Source organism: Corvus moneduloides, chromosome 3 (assembly GCF_009650955.1).
Source record: "Corvus moneduloides isolate bCorMon1 chromosome 3, bCorMon1.pri, whole genome shotgun sequence".
Taxonomy (NCBI): Eukaryota; Metazoa; Chordata; class Aves; order Passeriformes; family Corvidae; genus Corvus; species Corvus moneduloides.
This window is the reverse complement of record NC_045478.1, coordinates 122,067,924-122,087,611: the sequence shown is the minus strand read 5'-3', so window position 1 is coordinate 122,087,611 and position 19,688 is coordinate 122,067,924. Positions and strand designations below refer to the sequence as shown.

Here is a 19,688-nt window from a genome sequence, read left to right as displayed (position 1 = left end):
ACTTGCCTATAGATGTAAAGTGAAGAACTTAACAGGTTTTAGTATTCTGCACACATCCCTCGCTGGGAGGAATGGTAAAAAGTTAAAAACGAATGAAATGTAAAAGTAGAAAGTTAGAAACAAAGTTACAACAGCAGAAATTTAGAAACAAACAAAGAGGTAAAATACAAGAAACAAACAAATTTCCAAAGGTCGAAAGTTAAAAACAAACAAAGTTAGAAACAAAAAAAAAAAAAATTAGAAACAAAATTAGAAAGGTAGAAATTCAGAAACAAACTCAGAAAGGCAAGTGTTGAGCCTTTGACAGGTACCCTACCTTCTCGGACCAGGGTGAAAGAGCAGAGGAGGCTGCTGTTCTGCTGAGTTCTTTATTTCACAGTCTCACAGCTGTCTTGAAGGCAGAGTTCGAATGGGGTTACATGATAAAGCCAAGCAGCAGCAGCAGGCAAAACCAGCTTCTTCTTATATGCTCCATACACTGTATTTTTCTTACAGAAGTGTGGATTCTATTTGTTAATTGACCAGTAAGATTAACACACCGTTCTAGTTTTCTTTTTCTTAACCCATCCTGGTCTAATTCTAACACTCATAAGCCTCACACAAGTGTTTCATCTGTATTACACAGATTTGCATATACAGTTTCTATCAGCTCTTATTGTTTATGTGAACACTCCATCTAAAAAATATGAACAGTGTAATTCTATCTATATTTTGTCTAAAGTAAAGAATTCTGTGAAAAGGTAACACTGCTGCAGCAAGAGCTGTGTTTAAGATCTCTGCTACAGCTTTTTCAGGTTTAAGGCACTTAGCATCTATTTCTACTAAAAGTTAAAAATCTGTATTTCTATTTCACTTTGGTGTGGCTTCATAGATGTCAGCTTGTCCAAAGGTTTTAATTCAAACCTAATGCTTTGGCTTCCCTCTGGGCCTGAGGCCAGAGGAGCCTTCACTCTAACAAGAAGGTTAGAAACAAAGTTAGAAAGATAAAAGTTAGAAAGTAAAAAACAAATTTAGAAAGGCACAAAGTTAGAAATGTAGAGTGTTAGAAACAAACAAAGCTAGAAAGGTAAAAATGGGGAGAAAAACAAAGGTTTAAAGTTTCAAAGTTACAAACAAACAAAGGAGAAAGGGACAAATCTAGAAAGTTAGAAACAACAAAGGGTAGAAAGTTAGAAAGGTAGCAACAAAAATGGTAGGAATGTAGAAAGGTAGAAACAAGCAGTAGAAAGTTGGAAATGTAGAATGTCAGAAAGGTAGAAACGAAGAGAGAAAGTCAGAGATAGTAGAAAGTTAGAAACAAACAAAGGTAAGAATGAACAAAGGTAAAAGGAGAGAAAACTTAGAAAGGTGGTACAAAGTCTTAAAAGTAGAAACAAAAAGGTAGAAAGGCAGGTCAGAAGGGTAGAAATGAACAAATGCAGAAAGGTAGAAACGCAGAAAATGAACAAAGGTAGAAATGTAGAAAGTTAGAAATGAAGAAAGATGGAAAGATAGAAAGTTCAAATGGTTAGAAACAAACAAACATGTCAAGTTAGAAATTTAGAAAGGTAGAAAGCAACAAAAGTAGAAAGATAGAAAGGTAGAGAGTCAGAACCAAACAAAGGTAGAAAGTTAAAAGGTAGAAATGAACAAAGGTAGGAAGTTGGAGAGGCAGAAAGTGCAGAGGCTGGCAAGCAGCCATTCCAGCCTTAACGAGAGCCCTGTGTAGAAGAGCAACTTGTTACATTGATCTTCACTTTGCTAAGGGCCTTCTGCTCTATTGGGAAAGATGCAGAGCAGGCAAATGGCTACAGGTAGAAGCACCAGGTGTGACTGTTCTCCTTCACCTCCCAGAAAGCCGGGGGGGTTTCATGTTTGGAGTCAGTGGGCTAGAAGGAGCAGAAAGTCTGCCCTGACCAGTCTGTGGGCATGGATCTGTTTTGTCTTTCCCTGTGCCCATTCCCAAAACTCTCTTAAAACTTTCCCAAAATAGAAACACAAAGACTGGGGCAGATCGTGCCTGAAGAAAGAGCGGTCTCTGTTTTTTCAAGCTGCTACAGAAACAACCTGAGTTAGAAAGGTAAAAATGAACAAAGGAGGGAAGGTGAGAAAGGTAGTTCAAAAGTCAAAGTCAAAGTCAGAGAGAGAGAGAGAAAGTCAAAGTCAGAGAGAGAGAGAGAAAGTCAAAGTCAGAGAGAGAAAAGTCAGGGGAAAGAAAGTCAGATTCATAAGAAAGAGAAAGAAAAATAGAGAGAAAAAGGAATAGAGAAACAGAAGAATAGGGTTTGAGAGAAAAAGAAATCGAGTTTAAAAGAGAATTAGTGTTGAAGAGAAAAAGAGAAACTGAGAAATAGAGTGACAGAGACATCCAGAAACAGTTAAACAGCAAGAAAAAGATAAAGAGTTAGAAAAAGTCAAGTGAGGAATAGACTGAAAAGTAAAGCAAAGCAAGAAATACGGCGAAAAAATTACTAAACCACATCAAAGGAAGAGAGCAACCAAAAGGGGGGGGAGGGGGGGTATCTTTATTAGGGTTTATTCAACTTTATTGAACGAGGGCTTTTTATTTACACTTCAGCAAAGCAAGTGGAAATAACAACACACAAGCACAAGCACAAATACAATCCATATGCACACTGGTCAAAGTCCAAATGACATACAGAGCAATATGTGCAAGTGCAGCAGCAAATACGAACACAGAGCAACACAAGCCAACCCCCTATCAGTACAATGTAACAATTGTTCTATTTCTGGAAAATTAATTACATTTTATTGTTTCAGGAAACCCAAAACAACAGCAGCACAAGGAGAAGAAAACACTCATCCACCACACACCTCCTTCAGCTGACACACAAACCCACCCTCGCTCTCGTCTCGAGAGCACCCCATGGGAACGCGGTTCCCGGGAGCCCCAAAAATCATCCCGCCTGACAAATCTCCCGGCACGGTCGGCACCCAAACCCTGGCGATGAACGTCACCTCACAGACTGGCCGGGTCTCAGATAAAAAAACCCAGCCGGGAGGGAGAAAATCCCCAGACAGCGCAGCTGGGTTGTTTTTACTCTAAGTTTAAAAAGTAGCTGAAAAGTCTGAAAGGCAAAACTCCCACACACAAGGTTAGAACCATTCCACACACGCACTCTTCTCACAGGCAGACAGACACAGTCACACACACACACACAGTCACACACCCTTCAGCTTACACCCTGACTGCAGCCCTTACTCAAAACATTCCAGCCAGGAAGATGCTCCGACACAGCTTCTGGATGCCGCTCCTCAACGTCGAACGGCGCGCGCCGGGAAAATCGGTAGCGTCGGTGACCGCGGAGATCCGAAGCCGCCTCGGGGACCTGCGAGACAACGGGAGGCGGTCAACAAGACGCCGAGGGCTGGGAGTTATTCCCACACCGGGCCCGTAAGTTTTCTACCCAAAAACCCATGAAAAAGAGACAAACCACTAAGTTTTATAACTCTTCTACTTAACTGTGACCCTACGTGCCAGGGCAGGGCAGCTCAAACCCAGAAAGCACACAGGGAAGTGTTTTACCACGTACAGCCCCGTGAAACAGAGTGGGCCGAGAGGCAAGAACTAAAACGCAGGGGAAAGCAGGGATTAGATACAATAAAATGTCGGTAGGGCCTTTTTTAAGCTGATCCTAAGTCGATCACTACATCAAGTTGAACTCTATGTTAACTTCCAAAGACATATGTCTTTTCAAATCCAGACAGCTGGTTTAGAACTTCTATGTTGCTGTTTAGACATCAAGCTTTGGGGCTGAGGTTTTTTTATTCCCAGGTGCTTGCTGGCAGTAAAAATACACTTCACATCTGCAGTGTGTGCACGTGGCTTGGGCTGTGGATTCTGGGGCAAAAAAAATTCAGGAATCAGGGAAAGAAAGAGATGGAAAAGAGAAAGAGAAAGGGAATGTGAAGGGAAAGGGAAAGAAAGGTGGAAGAGAGAAAGGGAAAAGAAAGGGAAGGGAAGGGAAAGAAAGGAGAAGGGAAGGAAGGGAAGGGAAGGGAAGGGGAAGGGAAGGGAAGGGAAGGGAAGGGAAGGGAAGGGAAGGGAAGGGAAGGGAAGGGAAGGGAAGGGAAGGGAAGGGAAGGGAAGGGAAAGGAAGGGAAAGGAAAATTTAGACATAAAAATAATATTAAACCCAAAAATAAAAATAAATATGATGCCGCTCCCCATCACGTTCCCCCGTTCCCCATCCCGTTCCCCCCTGCTCCCCCATCCCGTTCCCCCGTTCCCCATCCCATTCCCCGTTCCCCCATCCCGTTCCCCCCCGTTCCCCATCCCGTTCCCCCCCGCTCCCCCATCCCGTTCCCCCATTCCCCATCCCATTCCCCGTTCCCCCATCCCGTTCCCCCATCCTGTTCCCCCCCGCTCCCCCATCCCGTTCCCCCGTTCCCCATCCCATTCCCCGCTCCCCATCCCGTTCCCCTGCTCCCCCATCCCGTTCCCCCCCGCTCCCCGCTCCCCCATCCCGTTCCCCGCTCCCCCATCCCGCTCCCCCGCTCCCCCATCCCGTCCCCTGTTCCCCATCCCGTTCCCCCATCCCGTTCTCCATCCCGTTTCCCCGTTCCTCCATCCCGTTCCCCCATCCCGTTCCCCGTTCCCCCGTTCCCCATCCTGTTCCCCCGTTCTCCCATCCCGTTCCCCGTTCCCCGTTCCCCATCCCGTTCCCCCGTTCCCCCATCCCGTTCTCCGTTCCCCATCCCATTCCCCCACTCTCCCATCCCGTACCCCGTTCCCCATCCCGTTCCCCCGCTCCCCCATCCCGTTCCCCCGTTCCCCCGCTCCCCCATCCTGTTCCCCCGTTCCCCATCCCGTTCCCCATCCCGTTCCCTGTTCCCCATCCCGTTCCCCCGTTCCCCATCCCGTTCCCCCGTTCCCCATCCCGTTCCCCGTTCCCCATCCCGTTCCCCCCGTTCCCCATCCCATTCCCCGTTCCCCCATCCCGTTCCCCGTTCCCCATCCCGTTCCCCCGTTCCCCATCCCGCTCCCCGTTCCCCCATCCCGTTCCCCCGCTCTCCCATCCCGTTCCCCGTTCCCCATCCCGTTCCCCCGCTCCCTCATCCCGTTCCCCCGTTCCCCATCCCGTTCCCCCCCGTTCCCTATCCCGTTCCCCATCCCGTTCCCTGTTCCCCATCCCGTTCCCCCGTTCCCCATCCCGTTCCCCGTTCCCCATCCCGTTCCCCCGTTCCCCATCCCGTTCCCCGTTCCCCATCCCGTTCCCCCGTTCCCCATCCCGTTCCCCGTTCCCCCATCCTGTTCCCCGTTCCCCATCCCGTTCCCCCGTTCCCCATCCCGCTCCCCATCCCGTTCTCCCGCTCCTCGCTCACCGCCCGGGCCCGTCCATTCCCGCCCGCCCCAACCGCTCTCGCCGATTCCAACTGGCCACGCACCGCCCCGAGCCGCCTCCCCATTGGCCAGACCTCGGCCCGCCCCGCCTTCCCATTGGCCGCTGGGCCCGTCAATCACGCGGGAAACCCCGCCGCCCGCAGGCGCTGTCCCACGGCGGCCGCTGGAATGCGGCCTGGGCGCATCCTCAAGGGAAAAGGAGGCACAAAATGAGGAATTGGGAAGTAAAAGGGGAAGGCTGTGCAGCGCCCGCGGCACCCCGACAACGAGGAGCAGCCCCCACTCCTCTCCCCATCTTCGTTTCGCACCCCCGAGCTCTGCACGTTATCAGGGAGCAGCCCCAACCCTCTCCCATCATTAACTCGGAGATATTCCATGGTTTTTCCAAACTGCTGAATTTATTGTGCTGAAGAGCCGCTTCATTCAGCACACACCGGTCCATAGAGCTGCACAGAAAAGTGCTGAGATACAATTCCAGGCTTCCCCAGCCCATCTCCAGGTGTCACCCCCAGCCCTCCCAGAGGCTCCCAGTTCCCAGGGCAGAGCAGAACCAGCATCCAGCCAGCAGCTCCTCGGTCCTGGGAGGCGTGTGGCACTTCCAGAAGTACACCATGCCTTGGAGCAAGCTGGCCAAACAATTCCACACCTAAACCCTTCAATCCCTGCAAGCCAAGGCAGACTCACAAATGCCCAAGAATTTGCACCTGCAATGGAAAAGTTAAAAGATCAGCGTCTGCCTGAACTGCATTTGCAGAGTCCAATTGCACCGATTTTGCTCTGCCTCACGCTCGCAAATTGCCCGGAACGTGCTGTGCACAACAGCCTGGAAACCATGGAAAACTCCTGACACTGGTATCCCGATGCCTCTTGCAGACACCCAGCTCAGGGAAACCTTTGCAGCAAAGCACATCCTAAAGGAGCTGTTTTCCCCGAGGAAGCCCAGCACCGGCAGCGCTGCCCCAGAGCACAAAGCAGCAGCTCTGCTGGGGAAGAGCATCCTTCAGTTCCTCTGCTGCTCACTTGACCAGAGAGCCGTTCCTAGGCCACATTCACTCCCCCACCCTGAAGGAACTACCTGCACCCCCCCTTCCAAGTGCTCACTGCTCCCTGCTGTTCACATGACCTTTTCTACATAAAACTACCAGGAACAGTGGAGACCTTTCAAAAAAAAAAAAAAAAAAAAAAAAAAAAAAAAAAAAAAAAAAAGAAAGAAATGATAAAAAAACTGGGTTTGCACAAATAAGCACTGAATCCAAAACCTTTTATGTTTCCAGTATTCCAACCACGTTCAGATGCTGAGCAGGTGCTAAAAACAACAGAAAAGCACAAAAAAGAGACAAATCTTCCTTCTCGACCTTCAATATCCTCAATTCAGGAAAATCACCCAAACTCAACAGCTCTATATAGAAGGGAAAAAAACCCCCACGTGTACTTTGAGCTGGTGAGAAGAACAGGAACCTGCAGCAACTGAGGCTGCACAGTCCACAGCAGCGAGAGCTCAGCACACGTCCAGACAGGCAATTCCAGCACCTAAATTTTAAAAAGAAGAAAAAGTTGATTTCTTTTTTTAAAGTTACTCTAAGTTCGTAAAACCAAACCAGCCTTTGCTCTTGATTTTGGCTCACTGATGCACACACACAGACAAGAAGCCAACGGTCACACAGGGCCCGCTTGCAGAATTCCTGATCCAAACCCTCGCCTTTCCTGCCCAGCACTGAGGGAAATCTGACAGAGGATTCATAAAGAGCCCTCGCTGAGAGCAGTCATCGCCCCAGGCCTTCAGGCTTGGCAAGATCCTGTAGTGAACAGACCCAAATTCAATTCCTAAATCTGAATCTCTGACAAGTCCTGTTAGAAAGACAGCGGACAGTCCATCAGAACACAGAATCAAAAGGCTGCACAAGGAATAACAGAAGCTTTTCCAGGAATAGCACAAGTTCCTTTTCTCCCTCACCGGTCCCGGACCGGTGAGGGCTTTGGCCCCAGGAGACAGGAGAGCTGTTATCAACACTCGAACCTCCCAAGCGTTGTTATTTCTCAGAGAACTGGGCGGCACTGAGCTACTCCCATGCGCCTGCAGGGCTCTGGGGAGGGGCAAGACGACGTACCCACTCCTGCCTGGAGAAATTTCAACCCCGTAAAAAGTCATTTCCCTTCTCTCTCTCTGAAACCATGGCCAAAAGCAGCTGTGTAGAACAACCCGGGGGATTTTATGGGAGGGCTGATTCTCTCAGGAAAGAGCCCAGACCCTGAAGAAACAAAACCACCCCAAATTTCCAGCTGAAAACACGCTGCTTCCTGAATGGGAGCACACAAAACTCTCTTAAGCATCTTCAGAGATGCCCATTCATCATCTAGGATGGACAATTAATCAGACCCAGGAAAGGCTTTGTGCAGCCCAACTCCGGGACAAGAAAACATCATGAATATGCTAAATTGCGAGAAAAATAGAATTAATTCGGACTCTGCCCAAAAACTGTACAAGAAGGAACCAGCCGAAGCAGCATCCGTGAACTTGGGAGCTCTGGTGCGATAGAGGTCAGATGTATGTGTGTTCACCCAGCTCGGACCCCGGGCTCAGGGCTGCTTTTCTCCATCATGGCTTTCTGTGTGATCGATCTTTCGGCCGCGGAATAAAATCTATTCTTTATTAAATTAATTTTGGCTGAATTTCTTTACCTCACATTCATAACAATGATGTAACATGCGAAAAGCCAACATCACAATACCATTTATAACAGAGGGATCCGCCGGAGCCACCCGCGGTGCTGCGGTCCTGGCTGCGGAGTGATCCGCGAGGGACTATTTGTGATGTGGTCCTGCCCGCGGAGGAATCAGCGGTGATGCGACCCCGCCCGCGGAGGGATCCGCCCGAGGGACTATTTGTGATGCGCTCCTGCCCGCGGAGGGATCAGCGCTGATGCCGCCCCGCCCGCCCAGCTGCTCTCGCTCCCTTTTCCCGCTCTCCCCTCTGCTCCCAGCGCTTCTCCTGCAAAGGGCACGGCTTTTCCTGGGCTCTTTCCTGCCGGGTTGCAGCGAGCGCTCCCGTCAAGGAGCAGGGGCAGCTTTGCTCATGGCGGCAGCGATTAAACAGAGCAGGCCCGGAACAATTCCTGCTTAGCCGGGCTTTGAGCACATTCCTGAGCCAGCACGGCAGCAGCAGCGAGTGAGGCAGCGGCACATGAAGGAGGCTGCAGCTCTGGCCAGGCTGGGGAGGGGTTCCTCTGTAAATAAGAACATGGAGAGACAAACCAGAAAGGGCAGGGAAAAAAAAAAGAAGAAGCCAAGACAAACTAAACTTTTTTTAAAAAATAATCCGGATCCAGAGGGACTTCTGGCTGGAGAACTTCCTGGGGAGCAATCCTGCCCCTCTGGGAGGCAATGCTAGGGCAACTCCAGCTGAAACCTGCACACAAACACCACAAAGATTTCAGATATTTGCAGGAAGCATCCACGTAGCAACTGCTGGTTAATCATTTATTCACTTTCCCATTAAATGGTACATTCAGTCCACAAGACTTAAACACCTTTCTGGTAGTTTTATTTACAGTCTGCAGCGTGTTCTGTAAAACACAGGAGTGCTCACAGACACACACACACAACATAGGGATTTGCAAACATTTAAATAAGTACAGTTTATTCCAAAGGAAGTCTACGCACTACTTTTCCCATAAAAATTATAAAAAATACTTTAGTTACTGTATTTTACCTAAACCAAGATACTTGAGAATTCTTCCACAAGTGATGCCCCCTCCCCACAAAGGGCACTCCCACAAGAAGGAATTCAGGAGGCTCCATCACCAAATAAAATCCTAATGGCAACTGCTTCAATGCACCAGAAGAACAAAGAATTCCCACTCTGCATCCAGCAATCCTGCTCTGCAGCCTGTCTGGATCTGCTTTCGTAGGGCTTGTGGGGCTTTTGCACTCACTTCCTTCTCCAGGGCAGTTCCCACAAACAAAGAATGACTGAATTTCTGAAGACTGTCACTCGGCAATCCTGCATTTCACACATCCAAAAGGAAACACATCCAAAGGGAAACACTTTCCTTTGAGCCCTTTATTTCAAGGAGTCTCTTTTTTACTGAGCATCCAGTGAGAACAGTGCCCAGTTGTGGCTGTTATTATTTCTCTGCTTCCGCTGCGTGGCAATATTGTGCTGGAGCTCTGCAGAACACCCACTGCAGCCCTCGTCTCACTGGGGCACACCGAATTGACAAAAAAAAAGGCACAAAGATGAAACTCCTAAAGCAGCAGCAGCCCAAAGTCACTGAGCTGCTGCTTCCCAACACCAACACTCTGTGTCTCAGCAAACACTTCCAACACAGGAGCCAAGGCCACAGGGCAGTGAAAAGCCCAGAGCCTGCGGGCAGGACAAGCACTCCATTGATCAGTAACAAACCAACACAGCTCAACTGGATGGTGCACTTAAGGACTGGACCTGGAAGCATCAGGAAAAGCTGCTTTCGGTGTCCCTGTGCCCGTCCCTAGCCCGGCTCTCTCCGCTCCACACCAGCCCAGCCCGCCGCTTTCGGTGTCCCTGTGCCCGTCCCTAGCCCGGCTCTCCGCTCCACACCAGCCCAGCCCGCCGCTTTTGGGGCCCGCCCCGGCCCCGCCCCTGCCGGCTGGCCCCAGTCCCGGCTCCGGCCCCGCTCCCGCTGTCCGCGGCCGTTCCAGCAGCCCCTGCCCCCGCTGCGTTCTCTGCCGCGGCTCCATTGAACCCGGCTTCGGCCCCGCGGGCCGCGCTGGGCCCGCCGGCAGCTCGGCCTCCTGTCGCCGTGGCTGCTGCGGACCCGTGCAGAGGCTCCACGCCAGCCTCTGGTACCGGCCCCAAGAGCTGGTGCCCTTGGCGGTGCCGGCAGCAGCCTCCGCTTTTGCTCCCCCGCTCCTGCAGGAATCGGCCTCCGAGAGGATTCCCACCTCCTACCCCCCCTCCCTCCCTCGTCTGCACCGTTCCCCTGGCAACGACCGCTGCTGCTGCTCCTCTGAAAGGAGAAGCAAAACAGCAAAGTTCCATCTCGAGGAACGAGCCCTTGCAGAAGGAAATAATATCTGGAGACGGTTCTTCCAGATGTGTCCAAGGAAAAAGAATGTCAGGGTAGGCTTTAGTTGATGGGGGGACTATGCACACTGGAAGATTTAGCACACAAGAAGGGAAATACATCTACTGATTCAAGGTACGCTTTTGGAGGGGTGCATGCCTTTGGGAAAATCTGGGAAGAAAGGGGATTGCTTGGTTCAGAGGGAGAGGGGCTGATGCATGGAGACTTGTTTTGGAGGTTTTAGAGGCATTGGAATTGCCTGAAGAGAGAGCTGTGGTACATAGGGGGGGACAGCGGGGGGGATGGCCTCAGAGATGGGATGGAGGGAGTTTGGCAGATCGGGGGGGCTGAGGATGCTGCAGAGAATGGGATAAAAAGGGTTGTGTTAATTTTGACCTCGAAGAGCGAAAAATTGGAGACTCCAAAATTCAGTGAAACAGAGGAAAAAGAATGAAGGAAGAAGGGGGGGAAGGCCAGTACGAATGTGGAAAATGGAAACTTCCTGATGGAAGGCAGTTACTTCGTAAGTCACTCACCAGAAAAATATTAGAAAACATGCATCAAAAACTCATTGGGGTACTAAGGCTTTGTGTGATCACTTTCTAAGGAATTATGGGTGCATTGGAATCTATGGGTTGGCTAAACAAATAACTGAAAGATGTATGGTTTGCCAAAAGTAATAAGAAGGTGATGAGAAAAACAACTTCAGGAGGTCGTGAGTTGGCTCTCCGACCATTTCAAAGTATCCACGTGGACTTACTAAAGTCCCCCACGTGCAGAGGTGGAAATTCTTGTTAGTAATAACAGACCATCTTCCCCATTGGGTGGAAGCTGTTCCCAGTGTCAGAGCCACAGCCAATGTAGAATGTAAAACCCTCTTAGAACAAATTATTCCCAGGTATGGAATGATTACTAAGATAGACACACTTTACATCAAAAGTTTTACAGCAACTAACTCAAGCCTTAAGAATAAAATGAGAACTACATAGCCCATGGCACCCACAGAGTTCAGGACGGTAGAGAGGATGAAACAAACTTTAAAGAGAACCTTAACAACTGAATTAATAATTGAACTCAAATGTCATGGGTAAAATGCCAACGTCTGGCTTTATTGAGAGTTCAGACACAACCAGGTCAGACCTGAGAGTGTCACCTTACGAAATGATTGGTTGGTGTTGAAGATGAAAGTTTGGTAAGAAAGTTTTGCAGATATGTGGGCTCGGCTGAGAGATCTCTGAGTGTGGAGCCTTAGGATGGGACAGAAATGGAAGCAGGTTTTGATGTAGAGTGGAAGATGTTTGCTGAAACATTGATCGCTGAATGGGTGAGAGGACAAAGGTGGAGATGAGCTGGAAGGAGATTTTTGTGCTTAGGACAGAGGTATGTGACTGCAAACAAGGACATGTTTTTTCACGGGTGGGTGGGTCCCAGGAAGAGCAGAAGTAAATAGAAAACATGTTTTTGCCAGGAAGAGAGCTATGGCAGGCAGACAAGGAATGTTGATGTGGCAGGAAGAAGAGAGGTCTGAGAGTGTTCCATTGTGAGCTTGAATTGTAGCTTGCTTGCTCTTGTGATTGGATGGTGGTGACTCTAGGGTTCTATAGGATATGTACAGTACGGTGGTGGTAGTACCTAAGATAGGCTATAGGCAAATGTAAAGGTGTTGTGTCTGGTGCTTGTTGGTTGTTATGTCTTGGGATACTCAGCAAGAAAGGTGTACAATGCTCTCTTGAACAGAAAGCGGCTTCAGTTATGCCTACAAGCTGTGGCTGACAGCTGTGGGGCTGGCTCTGGATACCCACTCCCTGAAATGCTTTTGTGACTTTTCCTATGCAATAAACAGCTTTCAAGAGAGCTGCCTGAAGTCCAGACATCCTTCCCGAACCCTCTTCCTATAGTTTGGGTTACCCTTTTTGAACACCCAACATGAAACTGCTACCTATGAATTAGGGAATGAGTGTTAAAGAATATGTCAACACAATTGCAAGGACCCTTGAAGCTTTGCGGTTCAAAGGGATAATCCCTCAAACCACTCCTTTAGACTTTAAAATCCGTAACATCCATCCAGGGGAGTGGGTGTTAGTAAAAACATGGAAGGAGCAATCTTTAGCTGCACAAGGGAAAGGTCCTTTTCAGGTGCTGCTGACAACTGAGGCAGCGATCCGGGCCAAGGAGCGAGGGTGGATCCACGGCAGCAGAATCAAAGGACCCGTGCAGGAACCTAAGGAGTGGACTATAACATCTAAGCCTGGGGATACCAAGGTAACTCTTAAGAGGGAACTGGGGGTTAATGCGCTGGGAAAAGCCAAATGATTCAAGAGATACACCAAGAATCACACCTGACTGGGAAATAAGGCCAAGCTCATAGCAGTGGTTTCAAGTGTTGCCTGGACAAGTCCTGAGACACCTCCGATACCCTCCTTGGGAGGAATCCTTCCACTCCAAACAGGAGGATCAGGACTATTTTGGGCTGAGGGTTCTCATATTCTACCCTTAGCCTGTGATTTATTCAAAAAGGAGGAGGAATTGCTACCTCCAACAGTGCCATACCACATACCCTGTCTAATTCATCCCATTACTGGACATGCTAGCTAGTAAATGTCTAGACTGATAAAATATTGCTATTGTAGTTCACAGAAACGACACTCTCACTGCATGAAGTGTCGAACGCCAAATCTATTCCCCAATCCAGGCAGAGCAAAGAACAGCTGAAACAGTAACCCTGCTTTGGGGATGGGAATTACTAGTGCCTGTTGAATGGGAGATACCTGAGGAAGGGTGGGAAGCTACAATTAAGAAGTGTCAAAAGCAATTTGCCTGGAAATCAGCAAAAGGAAGTGACGAGGAAATAGAGGGCAAGGCCCGATGACCACTGTAGCTGCCACCAAGAAGATCACATACCCCTGCTGTGGGTAGCAGCCCCATAGGCACGGGGAGTGGAGGTATCGGCCATATGGGACCTCTGTTATTCCTTTATCTGTCACTCCTCTTTTGTCTCTGCCCTCTGGGGATACCGACACAGCCACGCCATGGGTGTTACCGAAAGCTGTACATGGAAAACACCCAGGTTCCTTTTTCATTGCACGTACCCATGTCAACAGTCTCTGTTATAACCCATCCAAAGTAGAAAACTGGATGCACAATGGGAAAAAGCACTGGACTGTAGAAAACCTAGGAATGAGTGGGGGCAGGTTGGGAAGTAAATGTCCAAAAGGGGAAAGGTGGGTTTGTTTCGCATCTATTGTTGGGAATAAAGTCTCAAGCTTAGTAAAAGAACAACTAGTAAATAAAGAGGCAAAGCCAGCACAACAATCTAACTCTGTATCGACCCCAGTTCAGACATGTAGTTGAAACTCAAACAACAATTACAAAAATGAAATCTCAAAATTGAGAAAAAAAGTCTGTTTGTGGAATTAGGGGAAAGGATAGGTAAAGAGCCGAATGTAACCAACTGCTGGGTCTGTGGAGGGCCTCTGATGACAGAGGAATGGCCACGGAAAGGCAGGAGCTTGAGTCCAATAGAACTCCGTAAGTGTTTTTCACACCTCCGCGACCGGACCTCCAGCTCCAGGACACGGACAGGATCGCGGCCGCCTCTCCCACATCCCTCAACCAGATCCAGCCTGGAACACTCACCCGGCACGAGCACAGCGCCAGCCTCTTCCACGGGGTGTCCCTCAACGGAGATTTTTCACCCACAACCGGAGACTCTTTCCTTTGACCCTCCTAAAGGCCACCAAAGACACCGCGTGGCCCCCGGGTCACCCCCGGCCCAAGTCCCGACCCCAAAAACGCTCCCGGTTCCCGCGGCCCCTCTGCCCGGACCGAGGCCCCCTCACAGCCCCTGGGACGTCACCGCCGCGCCGCCGCCTGCCCTTGGTAGCTTCTCGCCCCGCGCCTGCGCACTGCGCGCCCGGAGCAGCGCTGCTCCCGCCGCTCCCGGTGCTCCCCGTGCCCGCGGTGTTCCCGCTGCTCCCGCCGCTCCCGGTGCTCCCCGTGCCCGCGCTGCTCCCGCCGCTCCCGGTGCTCCCCGTGCCCCCCGTGCCCGTGCTGTTCCCGCTGTTCCCGCCGCTCCCGGTGCTCCCCGTGCCCGCGCTGTTCCCGCTGCTCCCGCCGCTCCCGGTGCTCCCCGTGCCCGCGGGTGTTCCCGCTGCTCCCGCCACTTCCGCTCGGGCAGCGCAGCCCCTCCGTGTCTGAGGCGGCGCGGCAGCTCCTGCAGAGCTTCTTCCTTCTGCTGCCCGCGCTCATTCCCGGCTTGGAAAAATCCTTTCCCGGAGCCAGCGACCTCCTCCCCGGCCTGATCCCTGCTGCTTTTCCCGGAGACGGGAACGGAAATTGTCCATTTTTTGCCGTTCACTGCTGGTTCACTGGTTTTAGTGAAAAAAACCCCTCTTTCAGTGAGTCCCCAGGTGCTGCAGCGCTGGTTGTGTCCAATCCCACAGCCCAGAGCAGAGCAGTGGGACAGAGCTGAGGCAGGAACGCCCCGGAACATCCCAGGGCTGATTTAGTCTGGATTTTTTTCCTCCTTCGGAGGAATCAAGGGTCCCCTAACTGCGTCCCTGCTCCATTATTTGATCCAGTTCATTTGGGATCACTCAGAAAATCCTGTTCCCCTTATGTCACCTGGCACCATTTGTTATCCTTGGTTCCATCTCTAGAGCAAACAGAAACTTCGAATTTAATTTAAATGAGATTCTATAACATTCAAGCATCACTTTTTACCACCTGCTCTTCCCTTTTCCTCTTCCTCACTTTTTTCTTTCCCTTTCTCTCTTCCACCTCTTTCTTCCCCTTTTCCTCTTCCTCACTTTTTCTTTCCCTTTCTCTCTTCCACCTCTTTCTTTCCCTTTCCCTTCACATTCCCTTTCTCTTTCTCTTTTCCATCTCTTTCTTTCCCTGATTCCTGAATTTTTTTTTTCCCCAGAACCCACAGCCCAAGCCACGTGCGCACACTGCAGATGTGAAGTGTATTTTTACTGCCAGCAAGCACCTGGGAATAAAAGAACCTCAGCCCCAAAGCTTGATGTCTAAACAGCAACACAGAAGTTCTAAACCAGCTGTCGAGAGAAACAAAACACAGCAAAAACAAAGCCTAAAGGGAGCAAAAACTTGTCACGCTGGCCGTGTTTCCGAGGGTGACAGGTTCTGCCGTGCTGGGAATGCAGCACAAAACACGAAAATCTTACTGCAACTCCTGGATCCCACAGCAGGAAGGACATAGAGAGTCCCAGTGGGAATCAGGGATGCAGGACTCGGCTGTGCTGCCATCACTCCCTCAGGAATAGCCAGGTTTAGCTCATTCTGTCTGCCCAGAGAGGGGGGATTTGCTCCTGGATCCCCTGGAATGTTCCAGGCCAGGCTGGACACTGGGGCTGGGAGCAGCCCGGGACAGTGGGAGGTGTCCCTGCCCGTGGCAGCGCTGGCACTGGATGAGCTTTAAGGTCCTTCCAAGCCCAAATCGTTCTGTGAGTCTTAGAGCCCTGAAATTCTCATGACAGAGGTGGAACTGCAAGAGCTTAAGGTCCCTTCCCAAAAAAACCCCATTGCACGACTCTGCAGCTTCTGGAGCCCTGGGGTCAATGGAAACGCAGTTTCAGAGGAGCTCCGAGGAGATGGGTGTTTTGGGGAGAGCAGAGTGGCTGGAAGAGAGGAACAGGAACAGTCTCCTCGAGCAAGCCCTTGTGTCTCAGGGAGCGGGATCGGCTCGCTCCTAACGCACCTGGTGACTCCAGAGCGGGGGATGGAAATGCAGCCCTGGTCCGAAAGAAACCCTGCCCGGGAAGGCGGGCTGGGATTGTGAGCTGGCTGCGGGAGCTCGCTGTTAAAGGCGATCTTTTGGCTGTAAAGGTGTGCCTTTGTCTCTGTGCGAAGCACCCGGCCGTAGCGCCCTTTGTGCTGCTGTCTCCTGATTTCATTAAACTTTTACTAAACGGTCCCTTTTCTTCAACTTTCCTTCAAATTCTAGAGTGAAGCTCGTTTTGGCAGCTGCGCGTGCGCGGATCCTTGCGCGTGCGCAGATGGCCGGGGGTACGGGGATCGGTGCGCATGCGCGGGCGGGGACGCATCACCGCTAATCCCTCCGCAGGCAGGATCGCATCACAAATAGTCCCTCCTGGCGGATCACTCCGCCTGCGCATGCGCATAGCCGCTGATCCCTCCGCGGGCGGGCCGCATCACCGCTGATCCCTCTGTTCTGAACGGGATTGTGATGTTGGCTTTTTGCATGTTCCATCATTGTTAGGAATGGATTGTGATGTTGGTTTTTTTCATGGTCCTTAATGTGAGAGAAGCTTTGCCTGGGTTCTGTAATGTAATTCTGTAGAATGTCTGCAGTTTGGGTGCTCAGTTTGGGAAGGATGGGGAGGGGGTCTTCACATTCCTGGAAAATCTTATCAGAAGAAAAAACCTGAAACCAGACGGAATGGAGCCAAGGAAAAAGATAAACTGATAAGATGATACTCAGCAACTCCAAAGAATTAATGAATGATGCATGATGGTGATGAATAAAAATAAGCGATGTACTTTTAAAAAGGATCTTTGGATGTACAGGTGCGCCTTTGGCTCTCTGCCGAAGCAGTGAGGGCACTGGGGCCTTACTGGGAGCACTGGGAGGGCACTGGGGCCTTACTGGGAGCACTGGGAGGGCACTGGGACCACTGGGGGAGCACCGGGAGGGCACTGGGGCCATACTGGGAGTGCTGGGAGGGCACTGGGGCCATACTGGGAGCACTGGGGCCTTACTAGGAGTGCTGGGAGGGCACTGGGGCCTTACTAGGAGTGCTGGGAGGGCACTGGGGCCTTACTGGGAGCACCGGGGCCATACTGGGAGCACGGGACCGCCATGGGTCCCTCAGTGCAGCTCTTTTAGTCACACGGGGCAGCGGCCACTCCTGCTGCAGTACTTTTAAAGCATTTTCAACCATTCTATTTTATTCCCTTCACAGATGCGACCTTTGCTGTGACACCTTTGAAGCTGCACCCCTGCCCCAGCTGCGCCTCGGTGCAGCTCATTTTATCCTGAGGAAGCGGCTACTCCTGCTGCGGTGCTGTTATTATTTCTCACACCATTCTCTATATTTTATTTCCCTCACACCTCCAGTCCTTTCCGTGCTGCACGTTTACCATCAACACCACCCCAAAGGTGCCTCGGTGCAGCTCTTTTAGTAACAACACGCAGGGGCCACTCCTGCTGCAGTACCTTTACAATATTTCTTAGACCACTCTCAATATTTTATTCAACTCACACTTCCCAGCCTTTCCGTGCTGCTCTTTTTAACCAGCAGCGCCGCCCCGACGGTCCCGGGGTGCAGCTCTCTTAGTGACACGGGGCAGGGGCGGAGAGCCCTCTAGGTGCGGCTCCTCTATGGCACTTTATCGTGTTCTATTTTATTTCATTGGCACCTCGCGCGTTGCGCCGGGCGGCTCATTCGGGGACATGCGCCGGCTCCCACAGCGCCCCGCTCGCCGCCGCTCCCCGGGGGCCTCCCCGCTGCTCTCGGGAGATCGCACACCGCAGGCGGCCCCAAGCCCCGTCTCGCCGACGGCACTCACCACCCACCGCCCCGCCGCCGGTTTCTCCCCGCTCCCTACCGGCACGAAGCGGCGCTGCCGATGACGGAGCCGATGGCGGCTGCACGCCGCTTTCCACCCGCGCCTCAGGGCCGGCGCCTTCGGCCGCACAGGGCGGCGTACCCTGCACCCGGGCCAGCCCGCGGAGCTCCTGCCGCCGCCCGCCGCCGCCCCCCGACTGAGGGGGACCGCGACGCCGGCGCCCCCTTTTATACTCCGCACCCCCCCTTTTCCCGCCACTGCGCGGTGGGCTCCCCCCGCCTCAAAACCGCCCAGAAACGCCCGAGGCGGGATATCCCCCGCGCCGGAATCCCTCCTGTCCTGGAAAAGGGAAGCTAAAGAAAAAAAAAAAAGAACTCCGAGCTTTCCAAAAATGTCCCAAAAAAACGAAGCAGCTGTGAGGAGCTTCGAGCTTTGCCCTGGTCCCTCAGGAAACGGCCGCTTTCCATTGGCTGCCGGAGTAGCCAGGGCTACCTATTGGCTGCGGCACGCTGCAATGCTTCCGATTGGCTGCTGCCCGATCCGCAGCCCCCGGGCAGCTGCTGCTGGGGGTCTCGCCAGGCGGGCTGCAGCCGGAGCAGGACACACCGCAACGCCAGCAGGCGTCCAGCGGTGCTCGGTGTCTGTCGGCGTTTGCAGTTCAGACAGACAAATTGAATCCAAATTGCCGGCGATTTCCACCACCTGCTATTTCTCCTCTGTTTTCCTGGATGGATTTGACAGCGCTTTCTTTCCCCCCACAGAGTTGGAAAGCAAAATGCTCAGCTGCCCCTTGGCCATCTCCGCTTCCTTCCACAGCTCCAGCCTTGTCCCTCTTTCTCTCCCCTTTACTTTGCACCAGGTTCTCCCTCCTCCTTTCCCAGGCAGGTCGCAGCAGAGACATTTCACCCACCGGCACCACCTGCTTCCTCTCACTCCGTCCCAGTTTGCCCACTTTGAACTACTGTAGCCGCCTGCCCGCGGAGCCGGACCCGCCGCGCGCCTGGGTAATGGTGGCGTGAATTATCGCAGGGATTATTGGGGTGGGCTGGGCCTGGCCAGGTGCCTGGTGGCAGCAAAACCGCTCTGTCCCTCTCCTCCTCACCCTGGGCAGGGAACAGAACACATCAGGAAAGACTTGAGGATCGGGAAAAGGGCCTAGACAGGTCACTCACGGGTCACTGGAGTAAGAGACACGACTGGCGGGAATAAATTGAATTTCTTGTCAAACAAATCAGAGCAAGAGAATGAGAGGTAAACCTGCAGGGGTTCAAGCCTAGGAACGAGGACTTTTTCCTTGGCAGCTCGCAGCTGCACGAGGGGGATAAAGGATCCCCCGGGGCCCCCGAGCAGCGGCTCTGCCCCCCTCAATGGGGATGTGTCCAGACCCACCGGTCCATCCCGGGCTTTGGGGGGCAAGAGTGGAGCAGGCGCTGAGCTACTCCATGGAGCTTCCAGCCCCTGTTTGATCTGCCGGGGCGTGACACAGTCACTGCTGGGCGTCCGTCGGCGCTCGGTGTCTGTCGGAGTTTGCAATCCCGACAGATAAATTGAGTCCAAACCGGCAGCGCCAGCTCATCTTTACTGTTCTTTTTCAATTTCTTAATGAATTAAGGGAAAACTCCCTTTAGTCACCATTTCAAAGCCTTGAATCAAGGGGAAAACGGAGGTTCCCTCTCAGTTTAGACCCGTAATTGATGCATAAGGAGGGTCTCCCCTAAATTTAAACCCAAATAAAAAGTGAATCAAGGGGG

At 51.7% G+C, this 19,688-nt stretch overlaps 2 long non-coding RNA genes across 2 annotated transcripts; both read right to left on the bottom strand.

The window, feature by feature from the left end:
• Positions 1 to 2,485: 2,485 nt before the first annotated feature.
• Positions 2,486 to 5,524, bottom strand: LOC116441951. Its single transcript, XR_004239300.1, has 2 exons — positions 5,326 to 5,524; positions 2,486 to 3,841 (listed from the first exon to the last, which is right to left on the bottom strand). It is a non-coding gene; the product is annotated as an uncharacterized LOC116441951 (long non-coding RNA).
• A 1,060-nt stretch (positions 5,525 to 6,584) lies between these two features.
• On the bottom strand, positions 6,585 to 8,505 carry LOC116441956. Its single transcript, XR_004239306.1, has 2 exons — positions 8,074 to 8,505; positions 6,585 to 6,874 (listed from the first exon to the last, which is right to left on the bottom strand). It is a non-coding gene; the product is annotated as an uncharacterized LOC116441956 (long non-coding RNA).
• Between the last annotated feature and the right edge of the window lie 11,183 nt (positions 8,506 to 19,688).